Below are 21,479 nucleotides of genomic sequence, written 5' to 3' on the forward strand. Positions count from 1 at the left end.
CTTTTAAGTATTTTTTGTTTGCTGGTTCTTGTTCCTTTCCTACCCAGTATTCTCAGCCTTTACTTAAAAGGGACAGTTAAGGCACTTGAACTATTTAATATTGGGCCACTGCCTGTCAGTCTATTTTCCAACCAATGAAGACAGAGAAAGAGAAAATAATGATATTGAAAGAAGCCCAGTTTATGTCTGTATTGACAATAAAAGTGAAGTTGGGGTGGGGGGGGGGTTGGAGTGGAATATCAGAAGGTTTAAAATTTTGGCCTCATTTTCACCCCACTAGGTTTTTTTTCCCTTTGGAAATCACAAGTCTACAGTATGTGTTTGAGACTTCTTCATTTTTTTCTACGTTTTAAAAGCCAGGGAAGAAATGATGAGGCCCACTACCTTTTTTTAAATTACACAATTCCAAATGTACTTGCACCTTTAAAAATCACCGATGAAGTGAGAGTGTGTGAACGTTAAGTTCACTTTAATGGAGGAGGCGTCTGCATTGCACATTTGCCACAGATTTAGTTGAATTATATGAGATATATATTATATATAACTTTTTTTGGCAGAAAAAGCACTATTTTTAATGGGACCATTTGTGTGTGTGTGTATGTATGTGTATGTGTGTGTATGTAGTAACTGAAGAGGGATTGTAATGTTTAAATGTTATGGTGCTAATGTAAGTTGGAAAAGGGGAAAACAAACCCAGAAAATTAGAAGAGGGTGGGGTGGGAAGGACAAGATCTCGATTACTGAACTTGAACTTTTTTAGCTTTTCGTTTTAGGAAAGTGTGATAAGTGTGTTCTTTTTTTTTTCTCTTCTGAATTATAGCTTGGTCATGACCATATGAGCTAATTGCCTTTCACTCATATACACAAAATGCATGCACATTCAGAAACACAATAATACATCTATATGCATTTTAGATCAAAATATTTTTTCCCTTAAGTCCTTCACTCATTCCCTGATACCCAGAGCATGCCAAGTGCAAAGCCATATGCATGTGCTTTGTGAGTTACCTGATTCTGTTCCATGGAAGCAATCATTGTACATAGAGGACTCATTTTTGGCTTTTGCAGCCTGAGAGTCACCATCCTCCTACCAAGGTGTTTTAAAATCTATTTTCTGGCCACCTCTGCCATCTTCTTCCTGGTGCAATGCCATTTTTTCCAGAAAGTGACTCTTCGCATCTATCAGGTTTGGCAAGAACATAGATTTGTTGTTGCCCAATCAAGCCTTATTAGGAGAAATAGCTCAAAACAATCGACCATCTCCTTATCTTGCTTCTGTTTCTGCTTCCTTCTTCCCTTTCAAAAGGGGAAGCTGCAATTCTTCTGAAGGCTCTCTTGCGCCATCCCATAATGACAGCAATAACAACCACTTAAAGCACCAAGTTTCCCCTTTCCCTGCTAGAGTGAGGGAGAAGTTGTGGGGGGAGGGGTTAGTGCAAAAACTCCAGAGGGAAAGGGTTGTTCTTCACTGCCTCATAGGACCTGAGGGACGGGAGAGAGTTGATTGGAACTTTTAAAACCCAATTATCTGCTCAAAACTCAAGGCTTAATTGGAGAGGTATGGAGAAGGTGGTATAAAAAATGTTCTATAGTCAATCACTTGGCTCATCTAGAACCATAAGAGCAATGCCACATATATAAATTGCATAGAGAAAGAGGAACATCTTATCAGTGCTGTACCTGCTTTGCCTTATATATATATACCTACATTTAAAGAACATAAAGATTACTTGAATTTTTTTTGAAGAAAGGGTAAGGTTTTTTTTTTAATGTTATCAGTTTTTAAATTGTTACCTTGCAATCTTGAGCCATGAAGCATTTGGGGATTTTTGTTTTTGTTTTCCATGGCACTGCAAACCACAAAAATATGCTCCTTAATCATTTACGAAGGAGCGGGGAAATACACAGCTCAGATAAAATGTTTTGGGGTGTTGGGTGGGGAAAACAAAAGAGGGTTTGTTTGTTTTTTAAAAAAGTTTCCAATGCAGAAGCTTTCATAGAAGCTCTTTACCAAATGTCCCCCTTTGATTTGTTTTTTTTTTTAAGGTGACAAGTAAAATAGTCACTCAAAGATGATCAAGCTGCCTTTATAGCTTTCTATATATGCTTTGGCAGAGGGAATAGGGATGATCATTTTTTTCCCGAGAGTGAGGAAAGAGCAAAGGGAATTTTATATATGGTCTAGGCTGAGTTCTGTAATATTCTTAACAAAGCAGGCCCGGATACTGCAAAGCAGTTAAGTACGTGCATGCTTTGAGCTTACGGCATACTAGTCCAAGTCAGTGGAATGTCCACAAAGTTAATACATGCTCAAGTGCTTGTCAACTTGTGGGTGGGAGGCGAGGAGTCTCAACAGACAGCACTGAGTGAAGGGGCACATGTAAATGTTCCAAGAAGGAAAGTGTACATTTATAAATTGGCTTTGGAACACTTGCGTCTTGCAGGCTGGTTCACTGTCCCCCTCGCAGTTGATTTCTTCCCCCTCCACTTTGTATAATCATTTACCTTAGTACCTGGTAAAGTTAAGCGTTTTTTATCATACTTTGCCAAAACTTTTCAAAAAGCAAAGCAAATGTAAATTCAGGGCCTGATCAGTCAACATGTTAGGCCCAAATTCCAGGATAATAAATCCCAGGAAGTTTAGAATCTCGGTATACTCTATAGAGGCATATTTTTTGAGTGAGTGCCCACATGGATTTCTTTGAATTAGATCCAAACCTAAACTGTGCACAGGAAGTAGAGCTGCGTATTATATAGACAAGACTTTCCCCGAACATGATCAAAACTTATATAGCATCTTGGCTGTTGGGCTTTCTTTCTCCAGGCTTGCATGCACTCTCTTTAATGCTTCACTCCTATGTGTGCATACTTTGGTTCCTTCCGAGTAAACATACATAGGCCTTGGTCTGCCTGCTTTATACAAAAATAGTGGCAATGCAACCAAAGGAAATGTGTTCGCGTACCGGGATAGTTGAGTATGCCCGATGGAACACTCAGTTGCTTGTTCGAATCACCCAGGTGCCTTGGGAACTACTAAACTTAACAACACTGTTCAACAACCTGCTGGCCCAAGAGACCTACAGAATCTGTACTAAGGCATGTAATGTTTGAATGAGTGGTTGATGGGTATTGATGTCTTCAAGCCTTCTGTTGCAGTGAGCAAAAGTGTAACTGATTTTTGTGAGGTTGCTCTTCCACTACAAGCGTAATCGTGGAAATGAAGAGCAACCAAATCAAGGATGGCTATTTTTTTCATAGTAGAAGCCTGTCTGAGCACAACCCGCTAGGAGTTAGATGTAAAAATACCTTTATCGGTGTAACACAACTGATTCTTGGGGCATTTGTTGTTTACAAACTAGTGTTTTGTTCTGGGGTGGGTTTTTTTTTTGGGGGGGGGGGGGTTAAAATGGACACACAAACATTGCTGAAACACATACTGATCTGTTTTCTTCCAACCTCTGGTGCAAAGCCACAGCGCTTGAGGGAAGGAGTCTGGTTCCCCCAACTGGTTCCACAGTCTTACTGGCCCATATACAGCTTCATCCACTTCATCCTGCCTGTTTGCAAAGGCTCAGACTTTTGGTGATGGACCTAGCTGCCTCTGCACTAAATGAAGGGAAGAATTGTATTTTTTGTTGTTTTTTAAAAAAAGAAAAAATGTTCTTGTTTTTTGTCATATGTATTATTGTCTGCTCAAGTTTTATATGGCGGGGAGGGAGTAGGGAAGGGGGGGGAATGGGTGTTGATGTATCTTGAAATATTTCACTTGTGTGCACTCAATATGCAAGAGTCAAACTGCCCGGATTATGCACCTATTGTACTTTTCATTCGTAATACAGTATCAATAAAGCAATCGGCTACAATGTTCTTCCGCCTCAGGTGGCTTTCTGTAAAAATGGTCTTCTCTTTAATCCATGCAGCTGGTCACGCTCCACACTTCTTCCAAACAGCTCAGGCCTTTGTTGGGGCTGACTTACTGGCTTGACATGTTCTTGTGCCTTTTAAGTAGTGGTTTAAAGAAAACCATTAAAATGGAGAGCAGGGGCCTTGGAAGCTGCCCCTCAACAGTATCTGGACCCACAGACTTGACCAGTCAACCCAATTACAGCTGCCTTCACTATAGTGAAATGGATTGCATTTCTATTTAAATTTTGGCAATGTCTAAATTCCCACCTATACAAATAAATTAGCATATTCATTTTTTTAAAAAAACATTGAGTTAGTGCCCTCATTTTGTTTTTGCTTACCCCACCCCATGTGATTCTTCTTCAGGGCTGTGGGTTCGAGCCACATGTTGGGTGAAAGATTCCTGCATTGCAGGGGGTTGGTCTGAATGATTCTATGATTCATTTTGGCCACCATTGCAAGCATGCATAGGGTTGTACTGTAAGGCAGGGTGGGGAACCTTGGGAGTGGGAGTGAAACAAAGCCCTTCAGATCTCTCTCTATCTGACCCCTGGGACTTTCCCTTGGCTGTGCCCATCCCTTGGCCACATCCTCCATTGGTCCTGCTGTGTATCTCCCCAGCAAGTGCTTTTGCCTGGCTACCTTGTTTCTTTCACCTGCCATAATGCCTCTGGCTTGCCTGCATGGAGGATGGAGATGTATATGTGGTTGTGTAGAAGCCTCTTAATTTCTGTGTGGCTGAAATCTAACCTACTGTACAAAAGCAAGAATCCCACCCATTGCTCTGGCCACTTTGCCTCTGGCTCCACCCACCAATAGCATGCAGCCCCCCCTGCCACAAAAAGAAAAGAAAAGAGTTTAGACTTTGCCCATTAAGTAATGTGCCTCTCCTCCTGACAAAGGTTCTTTAACCTGGTTGTAAGTGGTGGTGAGATCGCACCTTTCTAGGCCATTGTCTGTGAAAAATGCCAGCTGGGGAATCATGGCATCTCGTGGTGGCCTGGCCTGGCCTGGCCACCCAATGCAAGGCTTCACATGTATTGGTAAGTGGGCTTACCAGAGGCCTGTTCCCACCTTAAGAAAATGCAGCATCCTGAGGCTTAGGCTGCCAGAGGGAAGCATTGCCGTTCAAGACTGTGTTGATTCCTAAGCAAAGTTCAAAAGCTTTAATGCATTAAAGAGAAGATGCCTTGGCAGAAGTCAGTTCTGGTCTTACCATTAGCCAAAGTGAGACAGTTGCCTCAGGTGGCAGTTGCAATGCCCCTTTTCCACCTGAGCTCCAGCCATTCTTCTCAGTTAAAGGAAAGAGCTGTGTGTTCCTTCCCTGTGCCCTGTGAGTTAGCCTGCTGCTGCCCTCACATGAAGTGGTATATATACTATCCTGTCATCAGCGTTGAAGTACGATTTAGCTGCCAGCCTGGCTGGTTTCTGTACCCAGAATGGGGCCTGAGGGAAGCATTTTGTCCTTTGCCTCAGGCAGCAAAATGTCTAGTCCCAGGCCTGGGGAAAGTGAAACATGCAGCCCTTTTTGCACAGCCAGCAGCATGTACCGTAACTAACCTGTGATTTGCCACAGAGGTGACAGAGCACATTATCACACCTACAGTACTTTTTTTTTAAGAACAATACGGAGCTGAGCCATGTTTGAGCTCCCAGGTGACAGACTCCTTAGTCCTGAGAGTGCTGGGTGGGGATGGGATGCTCCACTCATCATATTCCAGGACACAAAGCAGAATAACCCCAAAGCAGGCCATACTGAGTCATGTGGAACTTGGTCCTATTGCAAAATTTCAGCTCATGGCTTGATACAGAAAGCAGATACTGGAATAATTTGTGGGAGAAATTAACTAATTACTTTAACAAGTTTATATACTGCTTAATTAACCCCCCCCACTCTAAGCAGTTTGCATAAAATGATATAAAATATTCATAAAATCAACAGACCTTAAAAGCCAAGAAATCCAATGTGTTTGTCAATTAGTTATGCAGCTGTATGAATTTAAAAGTTTGCTTCACAACTGAAGGATACCCATGGCTGTTTAAATGGAGTCCCCCAAACAACATTATGTCCAGGATCTAAAATTGCCTAGGTCCAACACTGTATTTAGAGTAACTACTGCCCTCTATGCTGCATTCATATTTCCAGAGGTTTAGTGAATTACTGTATTGAATAACTACTAAATTAGATACAAGCAGATGTCATAAGAACACAAAAGGACCCCTCTGGATCAGAACCCAAGGCCCATGTAGGTAAGTATCCTGTTCTCACAGTGGCCAACCAGATGCCCATGGGAAACCCACAAGCAGAACCGAAGGTCAACTCCTCCAGATTCCCCATTCTAATTTATTACTGTTTAGTAGGCTGACTACCCCACTTTCTCTTCCACTTCTCTTCTAGCATGATTTGGAGAATTTCTAAAACAAATTTTAGAACTGGTCCATGCACGATTTGTCACAGTTTACATCTCCCCCTTCCCAGGTTCCCAATGCGAGGAAAAACTTTAGGGTATAGGTGAAAGCACAGCACAAGAAGCAATACTGGGTCATTCCCATTTCGTTTTGTTTTTTCATAACAATTTATTGATTTTCCAAAAACAACAGTACAAAAAAAACACACCCAGAAAAAAAATCATAACCAAATTAAACCATAAATTTTGGTTGACTTCCCTCCACTCCCCCTCTTGGTTCCATTACAATATACTTGTTTACACACGTCTGTAAAACTTTACATACTTAACAATCCAATTTTAAAACCTTCATCTTATTACAAGTGACTTTTAAAAGTTATACTAATGCAAAAATCTGTACACAAAGCTTAAAAAATATGCTTTAAAGAATTGCCCCTTTTTGTAATAATTTGTCCTGCATAGTTTAATGATTTATTTTGCCAATCTCCATCTTTATCCTCTTCTTTATATTCTTTGGCCAAGGCTTCTTCCTTCCATAGGGGCCATAGCTGTCAAGTTTTCCCTTTTCTCGCGAGGAAGCCTATTCAGCATAAGGGAATTTCCCTTTAAAAAAAGGGAGAACTTGACAGCTATGATAGGGGCTGACTGGTCTTGCCCTGGAGTTCAATCTCGCGTATCAGAACAAATACTGGGTCATTCCCAACATAGTCCAAAAATAAATTTTTAAAATGGAGAAATAGTAGGTTGCTAACTTGATGCTTAATTGCGAACCACAATAACCAGATGCCGAAAAGGCTTCCGGGCTACCAGAACAACAACAACAATTTAAATAATCCCTGCACCCAGGCTTACAATTGAAAAGGCATACCACAAAATGAAAAAGGGATGCAGATCAGTAGCAGTCAACAAGGCACATTGGGGTGGGGCAGCAATGTGGAGGTCACTGTCTGTAACTGAGAGGGAGCAGGGAGGTCAGCATGGTGCAGGTGCAGTGGCTGGAGTATCTGATTGGCTCTGCCACCACACCTGCACCACACCTACCTCTCCGCTGCCTTGCCCCTCCCACTTTTGGCTACCAGCTTCCCTGTTGTGAAACCAGGTGAGCAACACTGCCTCACCAGCTACTGCTGATGCGGAGAGAGAAGTGGAAAAAGCAAAGTCATGCAGCAATTCTTAAAGTTGCCATGTTCTTCTGATGACCTGCTGATCTTACCCTGGTCTCTTTAGCACGGCAGCGCAATAAATGTGATATTGCTTTGACATAGAGAACAACTGAGATGTAGATCTTTGGCATCGCCTAAGAGAAACATGTACATAGTTTGTAACCTACTACCAACTTTTATCATACCGTGCCGCTTCTTAAACTTTTATGTTTTCAAAGGGAAACAATTGGTTTCTGACATCAACCAAGAATATGGGCTATGGCTTGTTACAAAGACCTTGTTTTTGCCAATTCATGTGCTTTCCCCTCTTATAGCAGCACCAAGGTGTCAGCTGGGTCCAATTTATTGTTTACCCATAATAAGAGAAGATAAAACCAGTTCCAGAGATCTGTTTATGAGTCAGGCTATCTACGGTTATATAATTAAACAAACCTCTCTGCCAATTTGTTGTTTGGGGGTGTAGGAGGGAAAAAGGGAAGACAATTAGATCATTTCTCAAGGCTGCAATGTTGCACAATAAACGCTTTGTGCCACTGTGCCATAAGCCCCAAACTTTGGCACTTAGTGCCTTCTGTGGACAAGCATTTCCCCCACCCTAGAGCCATTCATAAATCACCTCCTGAAATTCTATACAGTACTCTATTTGTAGACAGTTAATTTCTGGGCACCATTTCACCAAATTTTGTCAGCGTTAGAGAAGTTAGCATCAGTGGCAATAGCGCAACATTTTTCTTTCTTTTCCTAAGGGAGGTGGGCGCCAATGCAAATCACATCAACAGCAACAGTGTTCACAGTTTGACTACCATTTTGCATCCTCCACAACCTGGATCCAGCCTCGTTCTAGGGCATTTTGATAGTGGTGAGGAAACGGCAATAGTGGAGAATACTTGGAGACCCTTCTGCAAAGTGGCCTTCTTGTGGAAGTGCGAGTGGGGGGAGGTGAGTAAAACAAACAAAAAAATCTCCCAAATTTTCTGGGGGAAATGTCCTCTGAGGAATTTTGCTTCAGCTCCTTTTTAAAAAAATAAATAAATCATACAATCTCAGATTAGGAATGTGGCAGGAGCAGCAGCAGCAGCATAAACAAACAAACAAACAGACAAACAGACAAACAGACAAACCGCCCATCTGGTTGGGTTTTCCCAGCCACTCTGGGAGGCTTCCAACAAAATATTAAAAATACATTAAAACATCAGTCATTAAAAACTTCCCTAAACAGGGCTGCCTTCAGATGTCTTCTAAAAGTCAGATAGTTGTTTATTTCCTTGACATCTGATGGGAGGGCGTTCCACAGGGTGGGCGCCACCACCGAGAAGGCCCTCTGCCTGGTTCCCTGTAACCTCACTTCTTGCAGTGAGGGAGCTGCCAGAAGGCCCTCAGCGCTGGACCTCAGTGTCTGGGCTGAACAGTGGGGGTGGAGACACTCCTTCAGGTAAACTGAACCGAGGCTGTTTAGGGTTTTAAAGGTCAGCACCAACACTTTGAATTGTGCTTGGAAATGTACTTCGAGCCTATGTAGGTCTTTCAAGCCGATGTGGTCTCGGCGGCCGCTCCCAGTCACCAGTCTAGCTGCCACATTATGGTTTAATTGCAGTTTCTGAGTCACCTTCCAAAGTAGCCCCACATAGAGTGCATAGCAGTAGTCCAAGTGGGAGATAACCAGAGCATGCACTACTCTGGTGAGACAGTCCATAGGCAGATAGGGTCTAAGCTTGCTTACCAGATGGAGCTGGTAGACAGCCGCCCTGGACACAGAGTTGACCTGCGCCTCCATGGACAGCTGTGAGTCCAAAATGACTCCCAGACTGCACACCTGGTCCTTCAGGGGCACAGTTACCCCATTCAGGACCAGGGAGTCCTCCACCCCGCCCACTCCCTGTCCCCCCAAAACAGTACTTCTGTCTTGTCAGGATTCAACCTCAATCTGTTAGCTGTCATCCATCCTCCATGCCTCCGGGTGGAAAAAGCAGGGGGAGAAGAAAAAGGAAATGAAGTCCCAGTAGAGGCGTGCCAACGTAGGGTAAAGGTACCAAGATATCAAGAATATGCCATGGATAAAGATTTCATGCAAACTTTCCATTTGGCAGATAGCTGGGGTAGTATCTGATGTTACTAATAACTCGCCGCTACAAATTGTGCTATGACGATCCAGTTCTGCAGAATTGTATATATCATGCCGTATGTAACGAAAAGGTCCTCCCTCTCTATTACTAAAAATGCGCCACAGGAATCCAGGGGTGAAACCACCCCCCCCCCACTTCTCCTGCCGCCTTAAAATAAACCCCTGTTACTTGGGTCCCTTAGTAAAGAGAGTCTTCCAGCTTACGTGGCCTGGTATCATGAGCAACTCTAGGCTGTTTGACGGAATAACCTCCTGCCTACAGTAAAGGGTCTCACTCAGTTTGATTCCCCACTGCAAAAGTTTGCCCTTTCCACTCTGGCAACTTTGTGGCACCCCAGGTTACCCTCCTAAGCCTCCTCAGTGTAACTCTAGGACACAAACTGACGCCTCTATTCCCGAGGTAAGTTTTGTCCTCTACTGAGCCACCACTTCTGTGAGTTTAGATACCCAGCTGGAATAACTAAGCACATCCACTAACATTTAAGAAAGCTTTATTACTAGAGGTCTTTTAAACGCGTAATGGTTTCATGTGTACAGGCTCTTAGATCATATTCTTAGTTTCAATTAACAATGGCTAGATAATATAATTCAATTAAACTCCTCAGAACACTTTAAGATCTCCTACGCCTACCCACACTCTCCCTCGCTCCCACAACCCTCTCCCCCGAATTATCTGCCTCCCATCCCTTTTAAACTCCTGGCAGTCCCGCCCCTAAGGAATGGAATGCGTCATTTATCCAGGAGGTTGGGGTTTAACTCTCTGCACCCTGGAGTTCTTTTGCCCACCAGGCCAATCCGTCACACCGTACATTCAATTTCAGATGTGGGACCACCTTGGAAAATGCACGGATTCCAATATGGAGACCACATAAAAACCGTGCGCTTAGGCTATCTCTTCATATTATAGATGAGAATAGTCCAGACAGTGAGAGACCAACGTACATCGTCATACATCATTACCATTTCAGCAGCCTAGCAAGCCCACAACTGGGTTCACATCAACCAAACAACTTACAGTGGACTAGCCAGGCTATTCTATTGCTGCAGCAGAAACAACCAAGAATCTTGTGGTGCCTTAGAGACTAACAAACCAATAATGCATAGGCTTTTGTGTCCTAGAGGACACTTCACCAAATTCAGGTAGGTTCAGCCTTAGTTAGCACATGTTTGTATTTACACACACACACACACAGGTGTAGAGAGAAGAAAAGCAAATAATAATAATAATAATAATCACAACAACAACAACAACCATTTTTATTTATACCCCGCCCTCCCCAGCCAAAACAGGGCTCAGGGCGGTTAACACTAGATATAAAACAATTGATTAAGATAGAACTTAAAAACAAGATTAAATACAACATTAAAATTAAAATTAAAATGCAGCCTCATACGAAAAGGAAAAGGGAAAGTGGGGGAGGGGATCACAAGTTGGGTCCAGGCCAAAGGCCTGGCAGAACAACTCTGTCTTACAGGCCCTGCAGAAAGAAATCAGGTGCCGCAGGGCCCTGGTCTCATGAGACAGAGTGTTCCACCAGGTCGGAGCCAGTGTTGAAAAGGCCCTGGTTCTAGTTGAGGCTAATCTGACTTCCTTCGGGCCCGGGACCTCTAGGGTGTTAGTATTTATGGACCTTAATAAATAAATAATGGTGTCTAATGGAAATGAAATGGAAAACTGCAGCCTGAGACCATTCACCACAGCTATTACCGTGATTAACACTTGCCATGTTCACTGCAGGTACATTCCCTGTGTGTAACTCCATGACAACTTGGGATTCAGAGTTAATGAAGCTCTCCATTACCATACTGTATTCATTGGAATAATAGCAAACTGGTTAATGCAACAAGCTTTCCATTTGGGGCAACTTTAAAAGTGTTCTCCAGCAAAGGTCTGTTTTGGAATACAAGGGAGGCTGAAAACCCTTTACTTCATGAATCAGCAGTTGGTTAAGCAGATAGGAAGCCAGGGGTAGAGATGAAGGGCCAGTTTTCACAATAGACAGAGGTAAACAGCAGGATGCACGAAGTCTCTGTGTTGGGACCTGTGCTATTTAACATCTACTCATTACTGACCTGGGAAGGATGTGAAAAGCAGAGTCACCAAATATGCAGGTGATACAAAATTAATCCAAACGCATCCTGCCAAAGCAGACTGAAATCTTGGAGCTTACATGCAAAGGTCAATTAATCACATGCGGCATTTCAAATCCTCTGGATGTAGGAGCTACTGAAACACACTTGGTCTCCCAAATGGTGTAAGTCTTGCATACTAAAGACTCTCTGAGTATTGTGAAAAGGCACTCATTCTCTAACATCAACATATGTCTTTTAGCTTGCTACCATACTCCATTCTTATACAGTATGTCCTTTCCTTGACACCTCCAAGAAAAGAAATTGCATAACTTACAATTGCAGGTGGATTGTTCCACTGTGTTAGGAAAAGTGTTTCAAACTCAGAGTGTCATGAAGATCAGACAAAGTATGTATTTCTACTGATTTAAGAATGTTGGAAAATTGTGAGCCTTGCATCATCAATAAGGGGAAAAAATAGGCCAAATTTATACATTTCCCATTTAGTACAGATTGGAGAACACATTGAGATAATTTAATATGATCATTTTTATTATAAATATTTCCAAATCATCTCAGAAGAAAACAGACAGCTCTGCTCCATGTATTTGGCATAAACTACTGCAGAAGAAGAAATATGTTGTTAACACCGCTTGCCAGCTCCCTTCAGTTTTGAAAGATTAAAAATCCCAGCGATTTACGAATTAACCAAGCAGAAATGATGAGTGAAGTCCATATCACTTGGCTAATTCATTTCTGACACATATCTTGGACACTTTTGATGCTAAAGCAAAAAATATAGATCTAAATAATCCTTGGGACAAAAAAAGAGAGAAGAAACCAAAACATTTTTGGGATTGTGTTGCTACAGGGAAGGGTGGAGTAGAACCTTACTTCATTTGGCTCTTGGGCTTTATAATCTTTATGACTGCACATGTAACTCCAGGTCCTATTCTTAGAACCAGCAGATCTAATCTTTAAATAAATCTAAGCCATTGACCTCAACAATAACTTGTGGCAGGCAAGGACTCTGTTGGCCAAGTAGTCTTGTTAACTGTAAAAGAAAAGAGGGAAAAAAGGAAGACCCATCTAAAAGCAGCCATAGCACTTAAAACAAAAATAAAAGGAATGTTTTTGGGTGGGGATAGTGAATCAACAGTCAGGTGTCCCACCCTCATGAATAATGCCCTTTCACTTTCCTTGAATTGTACATTGTGATAAGACCAGCCTGCTGCTTTTGGTCTTTTGGTGCCACGAACAAGCCAAGTTGTGAAGTTGAGCTTCCTGCCCTTTCAGTATATTTAATTAATATAAGCCATGGCATTGTCACAAGTCAGTTGGTTTGCACCAAAAGGCTTATTAAATTAACAGATGCTTGTGGTTTAGAGATTAACTTTGCACATTGTCAGTTTTATCCAGTTCAGTTAAAAGGATATGCGCAAGCAGAACCTGTGCTTTCTTAAAAGGCAAGTGCCAATTGTCACACTGCAGTTTGGGGTCCTCAAGTTGCTATTGCCAAGACCTACGTCACAACTGCTGGCTATGACACTGATTGACCAAGGCAAAGGGTGAAGCACCAAGGCTGTTAAGGGACCTCTTGGTCAACACATTCCAGTTACAGGTAAATCCAAACTTGTATGTGGATCCAGAGACAAAGGAAAGAACGTGGCTTTTTCTGACCAAATTTTGAAGCACGTCTCCTCTGGCAGGCTTATGTTCTCCTTGCTTCTGAAATCTACCGGTACTTTGACATCAAGAACATTGGCGTCCTCTTGATAGGGTTGCATTGTAAATGGTTTTACAGAGGATAGACCTCTCTTTAAAGGGCTATCAAGAGGAAAGCCCTCTATCTGAAAGTGTTTGAAGGGCTGACTAGTGGAAATCTTCCTTAAAGACAAAGACTACCAGAAAGGGAGAGCAGGGGCTGGCACTTGAAGTCGACCATCAACAGTTTATTTTATTTATTGAATTTATACCCTGCCCTTCATCCTGAAGGAGTCCGGGGTGACACTGGGGGAGGGTAGCAGTACCATGTACAGTGGTACCTCGGTTTACAACCACAATTGGTTCCGGAAGTCTGTACTTAACCTGAAGCGTGCTTAACCTGAAGCGAACTTTCCCATTAAAAGTAATGGAAAGTGGATTAATCCATTCCAGATGGGTCCGCGGTGTTTGTAAACCGAGGTGGTTGTAAACCGAGGTGGTTGTAAACTGAGGTATGACTGTATTGATGCCAAAGAAGATTTTAATGACGGGCACGTTCATATGTGAAAGGTCCTTATTTATTATTACTTAATTACATTTATGAATAACTAGTGCAGAAAAATTCTGTAGGTAACATGCAACTTAGTAGCATCATATCAAAACACACAGAAGCAACTATTAACAAAGGAAGCCACACGGCAAGCAAAACAATACACACACACAAGTCTCTGTCAAACCAAACAATTCCCAATAACAATATTAAGCACTAGCCAATTAAATATATTTAAAATTGCTTAAAATACTGGAACTATAGCAAGGCCTAGGAGAAAATACCAAGTCTTTGCCTGACCCTGAAGGGCAGCATAGAAATCTTTCAAATAAATAAAGGAAAAAGCAGTCCTTTGTATATTTCTTCTAGTTGATTCCTTGATCAATGTGCACTATGAGTTCTTTTGATTGTGGCCCTTGTCCGCAGCAGCTCTGAACATCAGCTTGTCAAAGTCTTAGTGAGATTGTATGTTTAAGAAATGGACTGGATAGCAGAATATGGTCTCTTCTTTAGGGCCTTTTATAGAGAGTAGGAAACCTCAAATTAGCTTTTGCACAAGGCATAGCTCATGATACATTTGTCACAGCTCATCTGAAAGGATTAATTTCCCGTGGCCTTGTTGGAAGTAACACCTTTTAAGCGAAAGTGGATCCATTATGTTTTGTACAAAGGAGGTATATGACTGTTTCATTCTTCAGCGCCTTCTCACAGAGGAGGGCCATAGCTCAGTGGCAGAGCATGTGCTCCGAATGCAAAAGGTCCCAGATCTACTCCTTGGCCTCTCCTGCATGAAACCCCAGACAGATGCTGTCAGTCAGTGTAGATAGACAATACTGAGCCAGAGGGACCAAGAGTCTTATTTGATGCAAGGTGCCTTCTTATGTTCCGTTGTGAATTCAGCATGTTACGTGCCCCATATTTATCATGCCACAAATCTTAAGGGGATTTAGCACAGACCAAATAAAGGTTATTTGAGCTGCAAGTTAGCGAAGCAATACACAGTTGCTTCAGCACGTGCCAAACACTGCACATATCTGCTCAAACTACAGTAAGCTAATGGAGTTGTGTAATTTGGCCCTCAGTGACAGTAAGAGCTTACGGAGCAAAAGGAACTGAAAAATTGAGAATTTTTCAGGTCTTTATTTTTTCCTTCCTATGTGCAGTAAGGAGCTTACTTTTATTATCATATAGGAGAAAGCAGATGCTTCCTGTTTGTATCATTAAATTATTCTGTTTCCTGAAAGGAAGCTTTGATGAAAAGAAGCTGCAGATAGCTGAAATATCTAACACCACCCTTGTTTGGCACTGGTCAACATGAAATATCTTCATTCATTTTAACGCTACATATTTTTTTTTTTGTAAAATTAGCTGTCTGGTCAGAACCCACTCACTAGTCCAGTTCTTTTAAAAATCTCATATATGTTTTTTGGAGGTGTTTTTTCCTCAAATGCCTCAAGTTGCTTTTCAACATGTAAAAAGTTTAGTATGGTTTTGCTGCTACTGGCATCATCAAATCTGGAATCTTGTTGATTTGGATGGAAGCATTTTTTTAAAAAAACCAATGTGTTTTTGTTTTATATCCAAATAGGGAGCTACAACTCATGTGTAGATCACATGCAACAATTGCACATATGTTTCACTGTATGTGCAGGCACTTGGGAGCTCTGGGAAATTATACCTTTCCAAAACTTGTATATATTACATGCTTTCAGTGGAAATACATGTGCCCCATGATCCTACAGTTTGCATGTACAGTAATTTGCTAAACTGAAGATCTTCCTATGTAGGGATATTGCCCTGTCTGAAGTACAGTGGAACCTCTGTTTCTTTCTTTCTTTCTTTCTTTCTTTCTTTCTTTCTTTCTTTCTTTCTTTCTTTCTTTCTTTCTTTCTTTCTTGGGTTTTATAAGCAAGAATAATGATACACAAATAAGTGTACCAAGTTTTCTCATGTTATTTGTATACCACAAAAATAGCATAATAAATGTGGAAGCTCGGTTTTTTAAAGTAATCCATTCCGGAAGTCCATTCGACTTCCAAAACGTTTGAAAACCGAGGATCAAAGCGCTGTCAGCAAGTTCAATGGGGAAAATTGAGAAACGTGCCTCAGAAGCCTTTCAACGTCCGAGGCGCATTTGAAAATGGAAGCATTCACTTCTGGGTTTTGGGCATTTGGCTTCCGAAACTTTCGACAGCCAAGATGTTTGAATATCGAGGTTTGACTGTACTCAAAATTTTGGTCAACAAGTGCTCAGCTCCATGGGTGGAGGGGGCTCTTTATTCTGGATACTAACCCTGCACACACACTCCAGACATTACCATCTTTTCTGAAACTCAAGAGTCTTTATTTTAATAGATCCTGCTTATTTGAAAGGGTTAAACCCTATTCCAAGGTACCAAAAGTTAGTGCATACATTATTCTCTTATTGACTATACTGTAACACACTGTGAATGGATGAGGCACTACACGTTACTTTATGCTAGTTCAAAGAGTTTATCTGAGGGAGCATCTTCTTACTTAGATTCAATCCTGCTCACAGATCTAGGAATATAAAACTCGTGGCATTCCTACCAAGTATCAGGTTTTATCAGTGATGCCCCCTCCCAGCAAACTTGGTTAAAGTTTGAGGTGACTAATCCAATAGATAGGACCTTTGAGATGAGCTGTACATCTTTCTCTCTTGGCAAACCTCTAATGTCTAAAATACTTTTTAATGCCAGTTCTCTCTTTTTTTTTTGAACTAGCAACTGTTATAATTTTTCCTTTTCCTTTAATTTTAGCCCGCTTTGGGAATAATGGTTGAAATGCAGACTATAAATGTGCAAAGTAAATGAAGTAGATAGCAAATGTTTCAATAAGATGGTCCACACATTCAGTTGTGAGTGAAAATGAGAGATGACATTACTGTATGTATAAGGGAATGAATGCATAGTTCCATAGCATCTACAGTGGTACCTCTACTTACAAATTTAATGCGTTCTGAACGCACATTTGTAAGTCGAAAAAAATTGTAAGTTGAATCCCACAGGAATGCATTGGGAGAAAAAATTTGTAAGTTGAAGCAACCCTATCTAAAAATTCGTAAGTAGAAAAAATCCTATCTAAACCGCATCCAAGATGGCGGATGGCGGACGGAGCTCCATTCATAAGTAGAAACATTCGTAAGTAGAGTTATTCGTAAGTAGAGGTACCACTGTATTTGAAACAAACACTACAGCTGACTGTTAATCAGAAGGTTGGTGGTTCAAACCCACCCAGTCCTACCTGGAGAGGCTGAGGATTAAACCTGGGGCTGTCGACATACTAGGCATGTGCTCTGCCACTGAGCTATGACTGTTCCTTGGGTGTTTTATTAAAGTGCTGCACATCAGCAACATAATAATCCTCATCTTTGACTGGTGAAAAGCGGAAGCAACTTTGCTATCATTGCACTCTGCTAAGCTGTTTCAGTGCAGTGGAAGAATAAGCGACAGATTAAGACACGATGGTCATGAAAGGTGTCTTTGCAAACCCTTCTCCTCCCGCTCAATACAGGAGGTGATTTATTTATTTATTTTAGCTTGTCAGGACAAATTCACCAGGGTTACTTCAAATAGTGAAACATTCCATTTTAACAGATTAAAGGTTAAACCACTCCGGATCATGTGCATGTTTGTAACATACTGTAATGCATGTGTGGAGAAAGCAGAGAGGAATTGTTAAGGGCAGCATAATTGGAAAAGCAGAAGGTTGCATAATGTCTGGCATCTGTAAGTTAATATGGTATCTGCTGCCTCGTGCATCATGCAAACTTCCTGAGCAACATTTGACTGGGTGCAGGGGGAGGTGGCAGAAAAGAAGATTCAGCTTCTGCTATTTTTAATCCATTTCTCTTTAACAGAAGAGTGCAAAAAAACCCCACCAGCTTTAGAGACTCTGATGGTCAACTTGGCTGAAGCTGACATAGCATTTCAAATTTCATTTTAAAAACAAGGCATGCCCACGAGTGCCAGTGGCAATTTTGCTCTATTGCCTCTGCAAAGTTGTATTGTTTTAAATATGTTTTCATTGTTTTATCACTCAAGGGTTGTTGTTGTTTTGCCATCCTGGGCTTCCCTGGGAGGAAGAGGCAAAATATTAAACAAACAAACAAACAAAATGTCTGTTCTGTTCTGCAGTGACAGACCACACACACCCTAGTCAAACATAATTTTCATGGAAACCAAATGAGACATAAAGAAGTTGTTAATTTGCGACCAATTCTGTATTCCAGGGGTGGGGAATCTTTTTGGTTCTATGGGCCAGATCCTTGTTAGGATTTGCTTTGTGGGCCAAATTTTACTTTATAAAAATCTCACAAAACGAAAAGCTGATCTTGTTTATTGGCTGTTGCTGTTTTAAGAAAACCCACTTATTCATTTTAGATTGATAGATCAATATTAAGAAACAATATTAATAAAAAAAATCTTGAAATTCCGCATATGGAGTATTTTCTCACCCAAGCAAGCAGGTGAGAAGTTTCGAAGTCCATATAGCAAAAATAGCTCACGGCAGAACTGCAAGTTTATGACATAATTCTAATGTAACCGAGACTAGGTAATAGGGTGACTTTTTACTGTGCAGCTTTCCAAGTCAAAATATGCCACTGGCATTCCAGTATTATTTGGGAAGACTCATGTAGGCTATACAGATGCTACACCACTCCTTCTCTCCCTGAAATAGCCACTTAGTCACTTGTTCCTCATTAGCTGCCTTTTTGCCTTTTAAAGTGGGCTAATTTCATACTAGCTATTGTTAAAGGCTCGAGAACCAACTCTTCATGAAGACGTCAGTGCAGTGGGTTGTACATTTGGCTGTGAAGGTGCAGTAACCAAGAAGAATCAATATTTAGGTTGGGAAGCATTCAAGTTGCTTGCTTGGTTGGTAATGCTAGGTTTCCATTATTTTGTTGAAGTATAATTAATGCTCTCACTTGCCACACCACTTAATCCAGGCCCATTTTATTTGGAGCCCAGATCAGAGCTGCTAATGAAAGACAGCTGTAGAATCACTCCAAGTCTGGAGTGCGGAGGTTCCCCAGATTCATTCAGCTTTCATTATTAAGTCACCATTCATCAAAAGCAAGGCCAGCATTACCGAAACCCTTCCGTAGGGCTCCATCTGATGTTGCTTGAATAACGTAGTCCTTTAGAATGCCTGTCTAAGAATCACCCGCTTACTTATGCAAACCTCGCCATATCCTTCCATGCCCTGGAAACAGCCAGATTGTGTTTGTTGTATATGGGACTGTTACTGAAAAATACTCAAAAGCCTCAGCTTGTCTAAAATACAAGCTGTACAAGTTGTATGTTTCCTGGAAATCTGTGGTCTAGGGACACTTGGAGGGTCTGTTCTATGATGCTGTGGCTTTCTAACTATCATATGGTATGATGTATTCTTAATACAGTCGTACCTTGGTTTTCAAACAGCTTAGTTCCCAAACATTTTGGCTCCCGAACGCTGCAAACCTGGAAGTGACTGTTCCAGTTTGCGAACTATTTTTGGAAGCTAAACCTCCGACAGGGCTTCCGTGGCTTCCGATTGGCTGCAGGAGCTTCCTGAAGCCAATCAGAAGCCACAAATTGGTTTTTGAATGCTTTGGAAGTCAAATGGACCTCCGAAACGGATTCCATTTGACTTCCAAGGTATGACTGTCTGCTCTTTTTATTACAGTTGTTAGCTTTCCTGGTAGTGGGGGAGGTCTTCTTATGGCTTGAAAATAAGCTTAACCAATAAAGAATAAATAAGTGTGCCTGCACTGGAGTTTGTAAACGGATGAAGGATGACAATGACGACGAAGGGATTGAAAGGAAGCAAGGTTTTTGACCCTGACTTTGAGTACTGAGTGGCAAGACAAAGAAACAGCTCTGACTGCAATCAGTAAAAGATTAGTAGAATGAAGTTGGCACTAGACCTCTGAGCTCATATCCCCTCCTTGTCTTCCCCGTGAGGGTGTGGTCAGGTCCCCCACCCGCTCTACTTTAAATTCTGGAAAAAGAGGAGGCGTGAAAGAAGGAAACTATTAACATGGGGCAGAGAGGAAATGACTTTACCCACAAGCTGACATCAGGATCCGATATAGGCATAGAGTCAAGGGAAGGCCATTCCCTGAGATATTCCTGAAGATAATAATGAGTGGAAAGGACACAGCTGAATGGGACAGGGGATGGCGAGGAATAGCAAGTGGGTGATGGTTGCAGATTCCAAAAGGTTCAAAATGGTACTAAGGCCACTAGCCATGCTGCGTCTGTGGGCAGGGTCAGCAAGCAGATGGTGGTCAGATACCGGTATAAACCCTGAGCAGGTGGGATGGGATGACACCAATATTAGTACACACAGCACCCAGATACCCCATTTTTGATTGGTTGGGAGCAAACAAACAGAGAAGGTGAGGCAGCACTTTCAGTAATGCCTGAACAGAAAACTATTAGGGGAAGTACAGTGGCTAGAGGAGGGTTTGTGTACATGGTAAGAAGATAAAGGTGCCAACTATACCAACCTCCATACAAATATGATGTTTAAAAGAGTAACTTAGACAACAACAATGCAGATACCTTTGGGCATGTTTTATGTTATACTGATACTAGGGAAGTAGGAACGAGAGCCACTAGAGATGAAATGGGAGAGCTGGGAAATCAAAATCTCTATTGAACGAGACTTTCCATTACAAGTGCAAATTTCACAGAGCAGCCTCTATTAGAACCCATATTCCTCTGCTTAAAGCAATACCTTAGGTCAGGGAAGAACAGAGCTCACAGTCCTACCCCACACACTCCTGGTTACTCCCTTCCCTGCAGCTTTCTTTTTTCTTTATGAACCCAGCGTGTCACTGCGGTCTGCAGGAAAGCTTTTCCTTCAAGTTCCAAAGATCTCAGAAGCCCACTGCCCCGTTCTGTGGAATAGCATCCCTGTTGAGATAGGACAGGTGCCCACTATCTCCATCTTCTGGAAACGAAGACATTCCCCCATCCTCCAAAAAGCTTTTCCAAGTCTCTGCAATGTGTCTGCTTTGTATTGTTTAAAATTTTATCTGTCACAGTGGTAGCTCGGTTTTCGAGTGTTTCAGAAGCCGAATGTTTCGGTTTTCAAATGCCGGAAACCAAGCAGTAATTGTTTCCATTTTTGAATGTGCCTCGGAAGTTGAACAGCTTCCACTGAGTCCCCCCCCCCCAAAAAAAATTCTCTTTGCGCCTCAGTTTTCGAATGTTTCAGAAGCCGAACGGTCTTCCAGAACGGATTAAGTTCAAAAACTGAGGTACTGCTGTATATACAACTGTTTTTAAAGTTGTTTGGATTACATCCTGTACACCACCATGAAACCTTTGCGGGAAACAATAGATAAATTTTTAGATAAACTGTTAGATAAATAGATAAACTGGGGATCAGATATCATTGCTGATGTACTTCAGATTGCTCAGAGATCTGCCAGTAGATCCCTTCCTACCTTCTGCCCACTCCTGCCTTATAGGGCCTACCACTTTTCAACACAATTTTCACAAGCCACTCCTTTGTACGTATGTGATCCTATTGGTCCAACT

The 21,479-nt window shown here is 41.7% G+C and overlaps 1 protein-coding gene across 1 annotated transcript in view; it reads left to right on the forward strand.

Annotated features, from left to right (window-relative positions):
• Positions 1-5,275, forward strand: part of IGF2 (insulin like growth factor 2) — a 27,142-nt gene extending 21,867 nt beyond the window's left edge. The window contains exon 4 of the mRNA XM_035121058.2: positions 1-5,275. This exon is cut by the window's left edge and continues 465 nt beyond it. The gene's annotated coding sequence lies outside the window, so the exon portion shown is untranslated.
• The last annotated feature ends 16,204 nt before the right edge of the window (positions 5,276-21,479 follow it).

Source organism: Zootoca vivipara, chromosome 1 (genome assembly GCF_963506605.1).
Source record: "Zootoca vivipara chromosome 1, rZooViv1.1, whole genome shotgun sequence".
NCBI lineage: Eukaryota > Metazoa > Chordata > Lepidosauria > Squamata > Lacertidae > Zootoca > Zootoca vivipara.